This window comes from Lithobates pipiens, unplaced genomic scaffold, assembly GCF_037356315.1.
Source record: "Lithobates pipiens isolate NorthernLeopardFrog02 unplaced genomic scaffold, aLitPip1_a1.2 Scaffold_13, whole genome shotgun sequence".
NCBI classification, from domain to species: domain Eukaryota; kingdom Metazoa; phylum Chordata; class Amphibia; order Anura; family Ranidae; genus Lithobates; species Lithobates pipiens.
Window position 1 is genome coordinate 36,995,470 of NW_027507718.1, and position 19,414 is coordinate 37,014,883.

The following is a 19,414-nucleotide window of genomic DNA, read 5'->3' on the forward strand; positions in this document are numbered from 1 at the left end:
AGTCACATGTTGGCTCAGGCAGGAGGGTGTGCTTAGCTGAGGAAACCCCTCCTCCTCTGAAGACTGATGTGTTACATCATTTGCCTAGGCATGGAAACAACTAATAAAATGTAAAAAAATGTGCGTGTGTGTGTATGTGTGTGTATATATATATATATATGTGTGTGTGTGTGTGTGTGTATATATATATATATATATATATATATATATATATATATATATATATATATATATATATATATATATATATATATATATATATATATATATAATGTGTGTCATATACTTTCTTTCCTATCTATTTACTAATGCTAGTGGCATAAAGATTACAAATAGTCAATGTTAATTGAGAGTGTGAAGTTCCACTTTAACCTGTTTATGATGTAGCCTGAGGTTCTGTTGATTGAAATGTATGTATTTCTGTCCGTATGTGTGTAATGTGCAGTAGTTGCACATCAGAGGAGTAGTCATTGTTGGCAGACTTTGCATCAAGCATCTGACAGGCAGAGAAGTAGTAGCTGACTCAAATATGTGGGAGTGGACAATAGGAAAGTTGGATAATAACCAGCGATTTCTTCCCTGCTGTGTGAGACGTGTATCACTGTCTTTTGTATTGGCAGTAGGTCTGGACACAGTAGCGACCTCCCAGGGAGTAATTATGTGTAATGATCTTAAGGGGCACAAGCCCACATAACATCAACATGCAAATAATTGCTTTGACCAGCTCCCCTGCACAGAATGAACACAGGCATCCATTTACTTTGCCTATTTGTACAAAGTGATCTTTCCCTTGATGTTCTTCGCCAATCTCACCAGAACCCAAGGGGATAGTTCTTCGATCTTTTACTATATTTGCATTTAATCTCTGAGAAAGAATACCCCCTCCTCCCTGCTTCCTTGGAGAAAGGGGGGGAAAAAAAAAAAGGAAAAGAAGCTTGCCTCATTTAAAAAGATTACAATGAACAGCCCCTGCTGCGTCGTTTACACTGATGCTGTAATATTTGTATGCACTGAAAAATGCTAACTACTATTAATGCAAGCAAAGTGAATGAAGTCACTAGAGGATTATCTTTGTAGTGGTTGTTGTCTGAATAAAATTGGACTCTGCAAATACAAAACAAAATAGGACGTATTCATGTATCTACATGCCAGCTTCTGAATTGCTATTGTCATGCTTCAAAAATTGGTAATATTGCAGAACTGCTGACTCCATGTGGGGTGAAAGCTTTTGATTCCCCACTTTATGCTAGTTTTGCTATGGTTTCCTGGCAGCTCTTTCTAGCATTTGTGTCAGCAGATGGCGAGTCTGCAGTCTGCATCCCCCAGAATGTATATGTGTACAGCGTTCATTAGGCTAGCAGTAATGATGAGCTTTCACACTGCTGCAGTTCACAGGGCCAAATGCAATGCTAATTAGTCTGTACTTTTTATATATTCAGTTTCCCTGCATAGAGAAAAAGAGCAAAAACTTGAGTTTGACACACAGCTATTTAGATGTCAGTACATCTATTTTGACCTTTTGGTAAATGTCATTGCCATTTATTCAAAGATGTGTTCTGGTGTGGTGGTGTCATCTTGACCAATGTGATAGATATAATAAGCTGTAGTGGCTTATGCTATTTTCTTCTCTTTTTAAATCGGAGGTCTGCCAAATTTTTTTTTTTTTTTTTTTTTTTTTTTTTTTTTTTTTTTAAGTCTGCAGCTACAAATTCTGCAGCTGCTGACTTTTAAAATATGGACACTTGTCGCTTGGCTCTCGGGTCCTGCCGCCGCCATCTTTGGTAAGGGAATCAGGGAATGGAGCCTTGCAGCTTCACTTCCTGGTTCCCTACTGCGCATGTGTGAGTTGCGCTGTGCAACCTGGATGGTCCCTGCTGTCTCTGGGACCCGTGTGTTTCCCAGCAGACAGCAGGGGGTGGGTGGGGTGGAGGCAGAAGAGGCATAGAGTCTATGCCCTGGAAATCATGGGAAGTGTGTGCAAATATCTGTATACCTTATACAGGTATCTGCACCCCCCGGCCCCCCTCGCCGCAAGAGGTGCCAAATGTGACATCAGAGGAGGGGAGGGTTCCGAAAAAAGGAGGTTCCATTTTTGTGTGAACCTCCGCTTTAACCACTTCGCACTGGGTGGACGTCCAGGGATGGCCTCGGCTTTCGGTGGTTATATCTGAATGATGCCCGAAACCACAGACATCATTCAGATATCAGCATTTTCAGCCGGCGATTCCCTGCACCATAAGAACGATCATAGCGGCTGTTCCGACGCTTGATCATTCTTATGGTGGTGGGAGGGGACGTCCCTGCCCTCCGGTGCTTCTACCGACTCACCGCTTCCATCGGTGAGTCGGTCACAGGATCCGCCGGCCCTTGGATGATACTATAGAGATTTCTGGTGGACCAGATGGTCCCTGGAGTCTCTATGATCGTTCGGCTGGGCGCGATGTTATGACGTCACGCCCGGCCTCTGCATTTAAAATAACGGCGCCACCTTGGCTGGGAAGCCAGGATCGGTTTTTGTTTTTTTGTTTTTGTTTTTTATTTTAGGCTTCCCAGCCTAGAGGTGAGATATGTGGTCTTATTGACCCCATATCTCACTGTAAATAGGTCCGATCGTGCCATATTCCAATTGCAAGGGATGTTTACATTCCTTGTAATAGGAATAAAAGTAATCCTTTTTTTTTTTTTTTAAAGTGTCAAACTAAAAAAATAAAAGTAAAATTAACAAAAAAAAAAAATTTAAGTGCCCCTGTCCCCGTGAGCTTATACGCAGAAGCGAACGCATACGCAAGTCCCGCCCACATATGAAAATGTGAGGTATTGCCGCGAACGTTAGAGCGAGAGCAATAATTCTAGCACTAGACCTCCTCTGTAACGCAAAATATGTAACCAGTAAAACTTTTTAAAGCGTCGCCTATGGGGATTTTTAAATACCAAAGTTTGGCGCCATTCCACGAGCGCATGCAATTTTTTTTTCAAGCGTGACATGTTTGGTATCTATTTATTCGGCGTATCTTCATCTATCACATTGTGCAAAAAATTGGGCTAACTTTAACTTTTTTAAGCATGAAACAGTTTTTTTTTCTCTGAAAAAAACGCGTTCGAAAAATTGCTGCGCAAATACCGTGAGAGATAAATGACCGCCATTGTATTCTCTAGGGTCTTTGCTAAAACAACATATATAATGTTTAGGGGTTCTATGTAATTTTCTAGCAAAAAAAATGATGAATTTTACATGTAGGAGAGAAATGTCAGAATTGGTCTGGATGCAAAGTGGTTAACTAATAATGTGACTGTTCTATTAAAAACTGGATAATAAAAGAGCTGCAACCTGTAGCATCCAGTGACACACTTTTAAAAAATAGAATAACAGAAATGGCAGCACAGAAGGTTTGTAAATCATCTGTGAAAACGCCACATGGTCGACGAATGGTGGGATGGCCCAAAACGTGTGTGGGCAATAAAGTGGAGGTTGATACATGGTATATGGCTTGTAGTCCTGCACCTTTCTTCTTACAGTGCCTTGAAAAAGTTTTCATACCCCTTGAAATGTTCCACATTTTTTTATGTTACAACCAAAAACGTAAATGGATTTTATGTGATTGACCAACACAAAGTGCCACATAATTGTGAAGTGGAAGAAAAATTATAAAAAGGTTTGCAATTTTTGTTAAAAATAAATATCTGAAAAGTGTGGCGTGCATTTGTATTCAGCTCCCCTCCCCCCACCCGAGTCAATACTTTGTAAAACCACCTTTTAGATGTAATTAAAGCTGCAAGTCTTTTTTGGGGATGTCTTTACCAGCTTTGCACTTCTAGAGTGTCATTTTAAGCTCTGTCAGATTGGATGGCGAGCGTCTGAACAGAAATTTTCAAGTCTTGCCACAGATTCTCAATTAAGGTCTGGACTTTGGCTAGGCCATTCTAACAAATGAATATGCTTTGATCTAAACCATTCCATTGTAGCTCTGGCTGTATGTTTAGGGTCATTGTCCTGCTGGAATGTAAACCTCTGCCCCAATCTCAAGCCTTTTGCAGACTCTAACAGGTTTTCTTCTAAGATTTTCCTGTATTTGGCTCCATCCATCTTTCCATTAACTCTGACCAGCTTCCCTGTCCCTACTGAAGAAAACCATCCCCACAGCATCCCCATCCCCACAACATGATACTACCACCACCATGTTTTACGGTGGGGATGGTATGTTCAGGGTGATGTGCAATGTTAGTTTTCTGCCACACGTAGCATTTTGCTTTTTGGCCAAAAAGTTCCATTTTGGTTTCTTCTGACCAGAGCACCTTCTGCCACATGTTTGCTGTGTCTTTTAAACCTATAACAAACAACAAAGGATTCGCCCTGGGACTTTAAATGAAGTGGTACTGTTTCCGCCAGTAAACATAACAGTAGTAAATATAGTATATGGTTTATTCAAATACAATTGTTTACATGGATAAATAACACCAACGGTTGCCAATTAAAAAAAATATATAAACAAGGAGTATTGGTACATAAATGTAGAGGTAGTACATGGTACACGGGCATCATACTACCCGACTAGTTTCGTGAGATCCAGCTCGCTCTTCAGGGATGGATGTGTGTAACAATGTACCTAGGATGAACAAAAATATATATGTTTGGCAATATAGCACAGTATTAGTTATAAAGGCACAGGGTAGGAGGGGTTGTAGGCCCCCCCATACTTACCACTGAGCTTGGCCATGGCTCCAGGTGTGCGGCCTCGAGACGGCGGCAGCAGATGCCTCCCCAGGGAGCTGAGGGGGCAGAATCAAATGGGACCCCACCCAGGGCCAAACTGAGAGCAGGCATGGCAAAGGTGTAGTGATGTATCCCTAGGGTCCTCGTTGGTCGATAAAAAGTATAGGCTGTGAACATAAGTATGTTTGTCAGGCATCTAAAGTAGTAGAGTAAAATCAATAGATATTGGTATAAAGATATGTATGCATGTATGCATGAATGAAAGGCCTGAGCCTAAGGTTGTAGGGCCATGAAGATGGTTAGAAACCTAGGACAACAGAGGGGTACTACCAGGTGACAAAATTGGCAACCGTTGGTGTTATTTATCCATGTAAACAATTGTATTTGAATAAACCATATACTATGTTTACTACTGTTATGTTTACTGGCGGAAACAGTACCCACTTCATTTAAAGTCCCAGGGCGAATCCTTTTGTTGTTTGTTATATGTTACAGGGATGGAAGTGTGTCACTGGGGACACCAGACCTTTTCCTTTATCCCTGTCTTTTAAACCTGAACTCCAGGATTACAAACCTTCATTTAACTACATCCCTCTTAAGCAGGTGTCTCAAAACTTTTGCAGCAAAGGGCCGGTTTACCGCCCTTCCAACTTTAGGTGGGCAGAATTCTGGCCAGTAGGAGTAGAAAATGCCCCAGTGTGTTTGAGAGCAGACAATGTTATAGGCTTGGTGGTCAGTGGAAGTAAAACAATTGCATCATTGCTGTCGGTGAGAGGAATGGTGCCCCATAAATGGTGTCAGTTGGAGATTCGGTTCCCTGTCTCTGGTGTCAGTAGAAGAAAAAGTGCCCCAAGGGGCTGGGTAAAGTCAAGCAAAGGGCCACATCTGTCCCGCAGGCCACAGTTTAGAGACCTGCTCTAAAGCCACAAAAGATATAAATCCACTTGGTGTGCACCAAATGCATTTGTAGACCCAGATATTGCCTAGTAACGGTAGTGGTGATATTATCGTTGTGCTATACATAGCATGTTCAGGTAGCAGAACTGTAGGAGGGACCCCGCAGGCCCACCCACTACAGGCTTGCTGCAGAAAACTACGGGAGGGGGCAGAGATGAGGCTAGTCACCCTGACCTAGAGAGCATCAGTGACCAGTCTATTACAGGAAGCCCTTGCACAAAGGAGAGGTTGTACACTGGATTACTGCACAGATATGGAAGAAATAAACAAATCACACCAAGACTCAAATAAGATTACAGGTTTCTTGTATTTAACCAGTTCAATACTAGACACTTTCACACTCTTCCTGCCAAGGCAAATTTATAGCTTTTAGTGCTGTCACACTTTGTATGACAATCACTCATGCAACACTGTACGCAAACGAAATTTTTATAATTTTCTGAGACAGATCTTTCTTTTGGTGGTACTTAACCACCATTGGGGTTTTTATTTTTTGCTAAATAAACAAAAAAAAAACCTTTTGCAATTTTTGTTTTCTTTCGGTTATAAAATGTTTACAAATATAATATTACTTCATAAATTTAAACCAAAATTTGTTCTGCTACATTTGTTTGGTAATAATAAAAAAAAGAAACCTGTAAAGTTAGCCCAATTTTTTATTTTTTTTTGTTTTAATGTGAAAGATAATGTTGCGCCACGAGAATCGTGATCTATCTTCTAAGCAAAAAAAATAGCGATTCTCATTTTAACCAGAATCGTGCAGCTCTAATGTGTAGTACATCTGTAGTGGGTATAATGATCCAAATAAGTTTCAACACAGAGATGATATTGTGGCAATTAGTCAAGAGTGTTTTTAGTCCTGATGTATTAACTGCCTATCATTTCTTGAGGCCCTAAAATGCCAGGACAGTACAGATACCCCAAATGATCCCTTTTTGGAAAGTAGGCAGTCCAAGGTAATTGGTAAGAGGCTCAGTGATTATTATTTTTTTTATTTTTTTAACACACTGTCGTGGCTAAAAGCAGTATAGTGCTTGTAATAGTAATAAGTGTTCTAAGCAATCATTTTTATGACTTGCATCCATTTCATTCATTGTGTACTATTGTAAAGCTGTGATTGACCTCTCTGTAGAATATGATCACTGTAACCAATCACAATGATCCACACAAGTGTGTTGTGGATGACAAATCATTATACTGGGCTGCTGTTTTCCGGGAACAATAACCCCTTTATCTCACTCCCCCTACTATATGTGACCTGTACATTACAAGACAAGTGCCAGATCTGAGCAGTAAATGGCTGTAAATCGCCGCTCTCTGCCTCGCCCCTTCAGCGCTCACTGAATTGTCGTACATTCATATAGCATATTGCATCTTGTGCACCATTGCCAAGCTCCATGTTTTAACCTCCTCAATACCAGCATGCTCAATCATTTCCAAAAATTTGTGACCAAAAGATCTCATCACCTTGAGGTTTCTACTTACAAAAAAGGGGCCAGTTAAGGGAAACAGTACAGTACAGGACGTTGACTGGTTATCCATAGACCCTGGACTACAGCCTGCTACCTTCAGGTGATCAGACATTACTTCCTTGGGCATACCCTTATAAGCATACCCCACTTAGTTTTTGGCTAGTGTCCTGTAGGGGTTTGACCTCTTAGAGGTGTTGAAGATGTTTCTGTGCTTAACCAGTTCTTATTTACTTTGAATTCTTCTATCAATTCATGTATCAGCACTTCACTGACTTCTATAACAATAGCAGTAGTGTATCTAGATCACTGCAACCTCAGCAGTACTTTTGAAGACTGTATGCAGACCCCGTGCCTTGGGAAGGCCCGTAATGTTGCTTCGCATCTTGCACTATATGCAGTGGAAAAACATTTTACAGAGCTGCACAGACTTTTTAATATCTACTGGGGTCCCTTGACTGCATTGGCTATTTTCTAGAAGAGGTATAGTAAACAGTAAACTTGGCCTTTTGAGGTAAAATCATTTTTATTTGTCTGCAAATTTAATATCTTGGAGCACAGTGCACAGGCCACCCTTCCCCTCTGTTCCTGTGTTATTCTGCATTGCTTGCAAAAAAAATAAAACAAAATCATGGAGTAGGGTTTAAGGGTCACTGCCCCTGCTGGGTCAAGACTATAAATATGTAGTTGATCTTTTTTTTAATCTTTTATATAGTAAAAAATGTAAGATTGAAAATTTTGTTTAATATCACCAAAAGGGAGCTCTATCTGTCTCAAACAAAGAATATGAAAACCATTTGGGTACAGTGTTGCATGACCAACTAAATGTTAAATCCTGAAAACAGAAAAATGGGCTGATAAGTAAGAAAGAAACAAGCTGGTACTGAACTGGTTAATCAGCGCTTTCTTGCTATGGCTGTTACCATTGTTTTCAAGCTTCTTTTTTGTCCTGTGCACGCTCCTCATCCTCAGAGCTTCTGGTGTAGTGCAAGCAGCGCCATTATTTCTGGTCACATGCTCTCCTGTATGTGGACTGCTATTCCCGTCTGTGTAGTCCATGTTGGGGTCATAGAGGAGAGAGTGTCTACGTTCACATACACAAGGAGGACATGGAGAACAAATGTATCCACCCAAGAACAGGAAGTCTGAAAATAGTAGAAAAAAGGCTTGCATTGAAACATATTGCATTTATTTTATGTAACGTGAGTTCCAGCTGCATGGAGGTGACAAAATCGGAATTGATGTGGAGGTAAATCTGGAATTCATCTCCTTATCTCAAAATAGACAAGGGTACCCCTGACAAACCTGTTTATGATATGTAAGAGAACATTTAGCAAAATGGTAAGCCAGACTGATGAAAAATGACGGAAAATGAAAATGTAATCATTAACCCAAAAATAATTTAAGGCAGAAGCGTGTTTCTACGTGTCAGGTGTATTTTGGCATATTTTATTGGTTTGTGGTGGTCAAATAATAATTTTCTAATTTCTGTATACTTCATGTTTGTATTTTGGATGAAACAACTGTACGGACCTTAGCGAGTCCGATTTTTGCATTCCATAAAGCTGCATTGTTTTTAGGTATACTGCTGAGTAGGGGCTGTGACTTTGCAGCCTGTCTTCTGTGATCACCTTTTTTACCTTTTGCTCTATAAATACAGAACAAAAATAAGATCGACAGATTGTCTCTTAAGGAGATTTGAGGCTTTAAAACACCCCAAACCACAAGGATGTAATTCTGCATCACTGCAGGAGACTCATTTCCTCTCCTCTGGAGTACAAAAAATTGAATTAGAATTAGGTCAGTCAGGTTTTTCATAGAGATTGAACTGTAAATCAAGACAGGTTACTATTCTGGCAAGAAACAGACTTATATTACAGCCAGGAGATATTTGTTCAGGTCCTTGGAAGAGGTTTATGAATCCTACAGGAGAAGTGAATCTGTAGGCAGAAGAAGCTGGCGCATTGTAACATGCGGTATTACTTATGCATTAATATGCAATGAATTTGCTGTGTTGCTTTGTATACATTCTGTAAACAAGTATTTTTTTAATTATTCATACAGTGTGCCAAGACTCTTTAGCTGTAAATATGGCTGTAATCACCAACTACAAAGTGCTGAATTCACAATTTTTATTTTTTTGTACTGGCTGGTTTGTAATTTTTGTCTTTTGGCTCAGATTTTGCAGTGTACTTTAATTGGTTAGGGATGAAGGATAAAGTGAATTTATTATTCTTAAATGTAACTTGCGTAAGAACCGTTATTTGTCTTGCTATCTGCTTCCTTTAAAGTGTTTGTTACCCTAAAAAAATAAAAAATAAAATGGATCCTGTTTCTTTAACCACTTGACCACTGGGCACTTAAACACCCTTAATAACCAGACCAATTTTCAGCTTTCGGTGCTCTCACATTTTGAATGACAATTACTCAGTCATGCAACACTGGACCTATATGAAATTTTTGTCCTTTTTTTCACACAAATGGAGCTTTCTTTTGGTGGTATTTAATCACCGCTGGGTTTTTTATTTTTTGTGCTATAAAAGAAAAAATACAGAAAATTCTGTAAAAAAATGAATTTTTCTTTATTTCTGTTATAAAATTTAGCAGATTAGTAATTTTTTCTTCATAAATTTTGGCCAAAATTTATACCACTACATATCTTTGGTAAAAATAAGTACAAATTGGTGGATATTATTTGGTCTTTGTGAAAGTTATAGAGTCCACAAGCTATGGTGCCAATATCTGAAAATTGATCACACCTGAAGTACTGACGGCCTATTTCAATTCTTGAGACCCTAACATGCCAGAAAAGTACAAATACCCCCCAAATGACCCCTTTTTGGAAAGAAGACATTCCAAGGTATTTAGTAAGAGGCATGATGAGTTTTTTGATGTTGTCATTTTTTCCCACAATTCTTTGCAAAATCAAGATTTCTTTTTACTTTTTTTTTTTTTTTCACAAAATTGTCATATTATCAGTTTATTTCTCACACAGCATATGCATACCACAAATTACACCCCAAAACACATTCTGCTATTACTGCCGAGTACAGCGATACCACATGTGTGAGACTTTTACACAGTGCGGCCACATACAGAGGCCCAACATGCAGGGAGCGCCATCAGGCGTTCTGGAGCACCCAGGACAATTCTGACATTTCTCTCCTACATGTAAAAATCATAATTAATTTGCTAGAAAATTACATCGAATCCCAAAACATTATATATGTTTTTTTAGCAAACACCCTGGAGAATACAATGGTGGTTGTTGCAACTTTTTATCTCGCACGGTATTTGCGCAGCAATTTTTCGAATGCTTTTTTTTTTGAAAAAAACAGTTTTGTGCTTTAAAAAAAAAAAAAAAAAAACACAGTAAAGTTACCCCAATTTTTGCATAATGTGAAAGATGAAGTTACACCGAGTAAATCGATACCCAACATGTCACTCTTCAAAATTGCACAGGCTCGTGGAATGGCGCCAAACTTCGCTACTTAAAAATCCCCATAGGCGACGATTACATTTTTTTTTTACTGGTTATATGTTTTGAGTTACAGAGGACTAGGGCTAGAATTATTGCTCTCGCTCTAATGTTCGCAGCGATACCTCACATGTGTGGTTTGAACACCGTTTTCATATGTGGGCGGGACTTACGTATGCGTTCGCTTCTGCATGCGAGCACATGGGGACAGGGGCGCTTTAAAAAAAAAAAAATAATAATTTATTGTTCATTTTACTTTATTTATTTTAGTTTGACGTTTTTTTCCCCAAAAATAAATTTTTTGATCACTTTTATTCCTATTAGAAGGAATGTAAACATCCCTTGTAATAGGAATATGGCATGACAGGTCCTCTTTACAGTGAGATATGGGGTCAATAAGACCCACATCTCACCTCTAAGCTGGGAACCCTGAAAAAAAAAAAAAGATTCTGGATTTGATCGTATTGGCGAGTCGGTAGAAGCACCGGAGGGCGGCGGGAGGGGGGGGGGGGTGTCTATGGCTGGGTATTGCAGGGTATCACCGACTATGGCTGGGTATGGCTGGGTATCTCAGAGTATGGCGTTGCAGAGTATTGCGTTGCAGAGCATTGCAGGATATTGGCGGGTGTTGCAGAGCATTGCAGAGTGTTGCACGGTATTGGCAGGTGTTGCAGAGCGTTGCAGGGTTATTGCAGGGTTATTGCAGGGTTAATTTTCGGTGAGCAGCGATGTGGGCACTGCAGATGCAGCCCACATCGCTGCTGACACCGATCTCTTCCCCCTCCGCTGTTCCGATCGGTACAGAGAGGGGGAATGTGGAACCGGCGTCATAACATGATGCCGGTTTGTTTACAAGTGATCACTCCGTCATTTGACGGAGCGATCACGTGGTAAACGGCCGCTATGAGCGGCCGTTTACCGTGATCCGTGATGCGCTGGGTCCTGTGGACCCGGTGGTCACGGATGCTCTCGAGTGCGCGCCCCAGGGGGTGCGCGAGAGCGGAATTCTGGGAGGACGTCATATGACGGCCTCCCAGAGTTAAGAAACCACCCTGAAGCCGTCATTCGGCTATAGGGCGGTTATTAAGTGGTTAAAGTATGAATAACATCACCATGCTTATGCTGTGTAATTTGGCCCTTACTATCATATAAAATACCAGGCTGATCCTGCCTGGTTCTACCCTACCCCCTGCCATCTTGGAGTCCTTCAGGTGTTTTTTTTTTTTTTTTTTTTTTTTTTTTAAGCAAACTCCATGTGTCTTGGACTGAGAGGCTCCTGTTGGGCCACTCTGCCATAAAGCCCTGACTGGTGGAGGGCTGCAGTGATGGTTGACTTTCTACAACTTTCTCCCGACTGCATCTCTGGAGCTCAGCCACAGTGATCTTTGGGTTCTTTTTTTACCTCTCTCACTAAGGCTTTTCTCCCACGATATCTCAGTTTGGCCAAACTGCCAGCTCTAAGAAGGATTCTGGTCGTCCTAAACGTCTTCCATTTAAGGATTATGGAGGCCACTGTGCTCTTAGGAACCTTAAGTGCAGCAGAAATGTTTTTGTAACCTTGGCCAGATCTGTGTCTTGCCACAATTCTGTCTCTGAGCTCTTCAGGCAGTTCCTTTTGGCCTCATGCACACGAGACGCAGATGAAACCTCTGTTAAAAAAAAGCTGAAACGCGCGTTTAGCCGCATTTGCATGCCGCGTTTAGACGCGTTTAGACGCGTTTGCGTTTAAACGCGTTTATAAAGATAACATCATGTAGACCCTCCCCAAGCTCTCTAAGCATTTTTTTTAACTATTTCTGCTATTTTGATCAGAGTGAGCAGCAGCAGCATAGAGAGCAGTTGTACACTTGCATTTGCCGTTTCACTTGCCACGGCACCTGCCACAAGTTGTGGATTGTCCACTTGCCACGTCACTTGCCACAAGTTGGGGATTGTCCACTTGCCACATCACCTGCCACGTCACCTGCCACAAATTGTGGATTGTCCACTTGCCACGTCACTTGCCACATCACCTGCCACGTCACTTGCCACGAGATGTGGATTGTCCACTTTCCACGTCATCTGCCATGCCACCTGCCGCAAGCTGTGGATTGTCCACTTGCCACGTCACCAGCCACATCACCTGCCACAAGTTGTGGATTGTCCACTTGCCACGTGACTTGCCACGTGACTTGCCACATCACCTGCCACGTCACTTGCCACATCACCTGCCACAAGTTGTGGATTGTCTACTTGCCGCGTCACTTGCCACATCACCTGCCATGTCACTTGCCACATCACCTGCCACAAGTTGTGGATTGTTCACTTGCCACGTCACCTGCCACAAGTTGTGGATTGTCCACTTGCCACGTCACTTGCCACAAGCTGTAGATTGTCCACTTGCCACATCACTTGCCACGTCACCTGCCACGTCACTTGCCACGTCACCTGCCACAAGTTTTGGATTGTCCACTTGCCACGTCACTTGCCACAAGCTGTGGATTGTCCACTTGCCACATCACTTGCCACGTCACCTGCCACGTCACTTGCCACGTCACCTGCCACAAGTTTTGGATTGTCCACTTGCCACGTCACTTGCCACGTCAGCTGCCACGTCACTTGCCACGAGATGTGGATTGTCCACTTTCCACGTCATCTGCCATGCCACCTGCCACAAGCTGTGGATTGTCCACTTGCCACGTCACCAGCCACATCACCTGCCACAAGTTGTGGATTGTCCACTTGCCACGTGACTTGCCACATCACCTGCCACGTCACTTGCCACATCACCTGCCACAAGTTATGGATTGTCTACTTGCCGCGTCACTTGCCACATCACCTGCCACGTCACTTGCCACGTCACCTGCCACAAGTTGTGGATTGTTCACTTGCCACGTCACCTGCCACGTCACCTGCCACAAGTTGTGGATTGTCCACTTGCCACGTCACTTGCCACAAGCTGTGGATTGTCCACTTGCCACATCACTTGCCACGTCACCTGCCACAAGTTTTGGATTGTCCACTTGCCACGTCACTTGCCATGTCAGCTGCCACGTCACCTGCCACAAGTTGTGGATTGTCCACTTGCCACGTCACTTGCCACATCACCTGCCACGTCACTTGCCACGAGATGTAGATTGTCCACTTGCCACGTCACCTGCCACGTCACTTGCCACATCAGCTGCCACGTCACTTGCCACATCACCTGCCACAAGTTGTGGATTGTCCACTTGCCACGTCACTTGCCACATCACCTGCCACGTCACTTGCCACGAGATGTAGATTGTCCACTTGCCACGTCACCTGCCACGTCACTTGCCACATCAGCTGCCACGTCACTTGCCACAAGATGTGGATTGTCCACTTGCCACGTCACTTGCCACATCCCCTGCCACAAGTGGATTGTCCACCTGCCACATCACTTGCCCCATCACCTGCCACAAGTTGTGGATTGTCCACTTGCCACGTCACCTGACACAAGTTGTGGATTGTCCACTCGCCACAACACTTGCCACATCACCTGCCACAAGTGGATTGTCCACTTGCCACGTCACTTGCCACGTCCCCTGCCACAAGTGGATTGTCCACTTGCCACGTCACTTGCCACGTCACCTGCCACAAGTGGATTGTCCACTTGCCACGTCACTTGCCACGTCACCTGCCACAAGTTATGGATTGTCCACTTGCCACGTCACATGCCAGTCACCTGCCACAAGTTGTTGATTTTCCACTTGCCACGTCACCTGCCAAGTCACTTGCCGCGTCACCTGCCAGGTCACTTGCCACGTCACCTGCCACAAGTTGTGGATTGTCCACTTTCCACGTCACTTGCCACTTCACGTGCCACGTCACTTGCCACAAGTTGTGGATTGTCCACTTGCCACATCACTTGCCACCTGCCATGTCACTTGCCACAAGTTGTGGATTGTCCACTTGCCACGTCACTTGCCACAAGTTGTGGATTGTCCACTTTCAATTGCAATTGTTTAAAATATTTTTCTAATGGTTTTTCATCATTTGCAATCATTTTTGAGATTTTTAATGTAAAATAAAGGTCACCTTTAAAAACGCATATAAACGCAAACGCGGCTAAACGCGGGTGCCGCGTTTAGCCGCGTTTTGCGTCTGAAACGCAGACATTTTTGTTTCTGAACGCATTTTTTTGCTTCTGGAAAAACGAGATTAAACGCAACTGCATATAAACGGAAAAAAACGAGACTGTGTGCATGGACACATAGGATAACATTGAATGAGTTCAGGTGCAGTTGAAAAAACTGTCCAACTGCATCTGAACGCGCGTTTAACTGCGTCTCGTGTGCATGAGGCCTTAGACCTCATGATTCTCATTTGCTCTGACATGCACTGTGAGCTGTAAGATCTTATATAGACAGGTGTGTGGCTTTCCTAATCAAGTCCAATTAGTATAATCAAACACAGCTGGACTCAAATGAAGGTGTAGAACCATCTCAAGGATGCTCAGAAGAAATGGACAATATATGAGTGTCACAGCAAAGGGTCTGAATACTTAGGACCATGTGATATTTAAGTTTTTTTTTTTTTTTTTTTTTCTTTTTTAATAAATCTGCCAAAAATTTCAACAATTCTGTGTTTTTCTGTCAATATGGGATGTTGTGTGTACATTGAGGAAAAAAAATGAACTTAAATGATTTTAACAAATGGCTGCAATATAACAGAATGAAAATTTTAAGGGGTCTGAATACTTTCCATCCCCACTGTATGTGCTGAAAGTGAGCATAAATGACCTGAGGATGGAAATTAATGAAAAGTTCTTTGTCAGCTGGTGCCGATTGTCAATGGCAATCAATCGGCTTCTATCTTCCTTTTTTTTTTTCTTGTTTTCCCCCACAGCTTCGAAAATAAAAAGTAAAAGCTGATTGCGCTCCAGCTGAGAAAAAGTATGTCTTAATTTGGCCATAGATGACTAGGTTTTTTGTTTTTTGTTTTTTTCCCCTCAATCTGCCAGCAGGCTGATTTTAAAAAAAAAAAAGGATTCCCCCATTCATACAAGTGATGTGGATGGAGAAATCCTACTCACTGCGCTAATGTATTCTGACAGCGGGTAACACCTCCTCTGTCAGAATACACTTATCAGTGCTGCCAACTGGCTGAAAGTTTTCCAACATTCCCATTTTGAGAAAAGGCAGTCATTAGTTCAACTTCTGTAGAGCAGGAATAGATGTATTGCAGTGTGGTCAGTCCTTGCTTAACCTGCAAATTGTTCGATCCATCTGTGGGCAGCTTTAGACACTTTTTATTTAATGGTCGTGGGCTGCCTGTAGCTGATGTTCTCCACATAACAGATTTTTACTTTTTTTTTTTTTCCCTCATGCCTTGTTCAGCACTGTGTGGAGGCTGCTGTCTTGGTAGAGGATCAGGACTAAAGCTGGTCATATATGGATAGAATTTCAAAAGAGAAGTCTTAGGATAATTCATACAAACATTCCCAGAATATTTGTTTGCCGTTGGTAAGATTTGTTTTGAATGGACTTTACTGAACAAAAACCATATACAATATTGGAAATTCATTAGTTCGAGAAAAATTTTCCAACCCACTCCTTCCAATCACCTCATGACTGTGGTCGAAATAAACATCACTAATGATTAGGTGAAATTTCTTAGAACCTTCTTTTCTTAAGAATTTTCATTCAAAACTCTACCTATCTATAGTATGCTTAAATCGATGCTCTTCCTAAAAAAGGAAGCGCCGCTTGTTTGCACAGGTAGCTGCTCCCACTTTTAGCTGTTCTCTCCTTGGCAAAGTCACCCACAAGTTCAGCCCCTCCCTCCCTTCCCCTGCCACTGAGTCATTCACAAAGCATAGCGTTCTCTCCGCATGCACGATGGGGAACTGGCTGTGAAGTCGCCTCACTGCCAGCTTCCCTTACAAGAAATGGCGCCAGCAGCACCTGAGAGCCGATTGAAAATCGGCTGGGTTGAAGACACCGCTGGATTCATGGACAGGTAAGTGTCCTAAAAAGTCAGCAGCTACAGTATTTGTAGCTGCTGACTTAATTTTTTCTGATGTAGCCTGGAAGTCCGCTTTAACTTGTGTCACAACTGCCCCAATAAAGACTAATAGTCTAATAACTGGTGAGATAGTAATCAAAAAGCAACAGGAGAGGTGAATGAAGCACAGAACTACAGATCTACCAAATCAGTGAGCAAAGCAGATGCAGGAAGATCAGTGTACGGCTTCCTCTCCTGCAAGAAAAGTAGCCTCACCATTTATTTTTTACTAATGTGATTACATGGGCAATATAAAAAAAATGCCAGAGAGTCATTGGCTGGCATTGTCTGATCAGTGGTTCTTATTTAGTGGAATAGGTAAGTGTTCCATAGGTATATACTAGGGGTGCACCGAATGGGCTTTTTGGTGCCGAAACCGATACCGAAAATGAAAAATACACTAGGCCGAAAACCGAAACCGATACCGAAACAGCACCGATACCGAAAATGACTGTTTTTAAAAAATATTTTTATACAGGAGGTGGTCAGAGACTGGGGACATGGTACAGGAGGTGGTCAGAGACTGGGGACATGGTACAGGAGGTGGTCAGAGACTGGGGACATGGTGCAGGAGGTGGTCAGAGACTGGGGACATGGTACAGGAGGTGGTCAGAGACTGGGGACATGGTACAGGAGATGGTCAGACTGGGGACATGGTACAGGAGATGGTCAGAGACTGGGGACATGGTACAGGAGGTGGTCAGAGACTGGGGACATGGTACAGGAGGTGGTCAGAGACTGGGGACATGGTGCAGGAGGTGGTCAGAGACTGGGGACATGGTACAGGAGGTGGTCAGAGACTGGGGACATGGTACAGGAGGTGGTCAGAGACTGGGGACATGGTACAGGAGGTGGTCAGAGACTGGGGACATGGTGCAGGAGGTGGTCAGAGACTGGGGACATGGTGCAGGAGGTGGTCAGAGACTGGGGACATGGTACAGGAGGTGGCCAGAGACTGGGGACATGGTACAGGAGGTGGCCAGAGACTGGGGACATGGTACAGGAGGTGGCCAGAGACTGGGGACATGGTACAGGAGGTGGCCAGAGACTGGGGACATGGTACAGGAGGTGGTCAGAGACTGAGGACATGGTACAGGAGGTGGTCAGAGACTGGCGACATGGTACAGGAGGTGGTCAGAGACTGGCGACATGGTACAGGAGGTGGTCAGAGACTGGCGACATGGTACAGGAGGTGGTCAGAGACTGGCGACATGGTACAGGAGGTGGTCAGAGACTGGCGACATGGTACAGGAGGTGGTCAGAGACTGGCGACATGGTACAGGAGGTGGTCAGAGACTGGCGACATGGTACAGGAGGTGGTCAGAGACTGGCGACATGGTACAGGAGGTGGTCAGAGACTGGCGACATGGTACAGGAGGTGGTCAGAGACTGGCGACATGGTACAGGAGGTGGTCAGAGACTGCATGCATGGTACAGGAGATGGTCAGACTGGAGACACGGTATAGGAGATGGTTAGAGACAGAGGACATGGTACAGGAGGTGGTCAGAGACTGGGGACATGGTACAGAAGATGGTCAGACTGGGGACATGGTACAGGAGATGGTCAGAGACAGAGGACGTGGTACAGGAGGCATCCCCCATTGCAGGCCAGTGTGTCCCCCATATTGCAGGCCAGTGTGTCCCCCATATTGCAGCCAGTGTGTCCCCCATATTGCAGCCAGTGTGTCCCCCATATTGCAGCCAGTGTGTCCCCCATATTGCAGCCAGCGTGTCCCCCATATTGCAGCCAGCGTGTCCCCCATATTGCAGCCAGCGTGTCCCTCATTGCAGCCAGCGTGTGCAGGGAAGAGAGCCGCCTCCCGCCAGCGCCGGGAACATCACAGCTTTCATTTCAATAGCTGTGTGTTCCCGGCCGCGCGCCGTCACACGCAGCCCCTCCCCCTTGTCCGGGCACTTAGATAGACAGATCATCCGCAGGATTGGACGGATGATCTGTCTATCAAAGTGCCCGGACAAGGGGGAGGGGCTGCGTGTGACGGCGCGCGGCCGGGAACACACAGCTATTGAAATGAAAGCTGTGATGTTCCCGGTGTTCTGCCTAATAGAGTCCGGCCATCAATATGTGTCCGCTCCGTACTGCGCATGCGCAGTACGGAGCAGACGAAGCTTCGGAAAATCTCTGAAGCTGAACGGCGCCTGCGCCGTGATAGGAGGTGGTAGCCCCACCATCCAAGCGGACATAGGGTTGTGAATTTTAGAGGGCCCCTCGCGGGCGAGCTTCGCTCGCCACGCTTCGGGCTCGGCCTCGCTGCGCTCGGCTCTTTTTTTATTCTAACTCTATGTCCACTTGGATAGTGGGGATAGAACCTGGATTCACGGCGCAGGCGCCGTTCATCCTCGGCAATTTTCGGAATCTGTGTTCCTGTGTACTGCGCATGCGCAGTACGCAGGGGACAGCATCTGATGGAGGACCCTATTTGACAAGACACCGGCGCTGTGATGAAACAAGCGGCGGAGGCGGCTCTCCTGCGCTATACACCCCCCATGATGGCGTCACCAGGGGCGGGGGCGGAGCCCCACCCCCACCCAGGCCACGCCCCATTTTCGGCTCCATTATCGGCCGTTTTTCTCTTTCGACAAATTGCCGAAAAGGGCATTTTCGGCCGATATGTTTCGGCGGCCGAAATTTCGGTGCATCACTAGTATATACCTTAGATTGTAAGCTCCTTGAGAGCAGGAACTGATGTGAATCTACAATGTAAAGCAGTGTGTAAACTGATGGAGCTATAGAAGCACCTATAATAATAATTGTTTTTTAATTTTGTGTTCTTA

General features: G+C 43.8%; 1 protein-coding gene across 3 annotated transcripts in view; it reads left to right on the forward strand.

Annotated features, from left to right (window-relative positions):
- SMARCA2 (SWI/SNF related BAF chromatin remodeling complex subunit ATPase 2) overlaps positions 1–19,414 on the forward strand; it is a 355,922-nt gene that overhangs the window by 147,290 nt on the left and 189,218 nt on the right. The gene's annotated exons all lie outside the window — the stretch shown is intronic.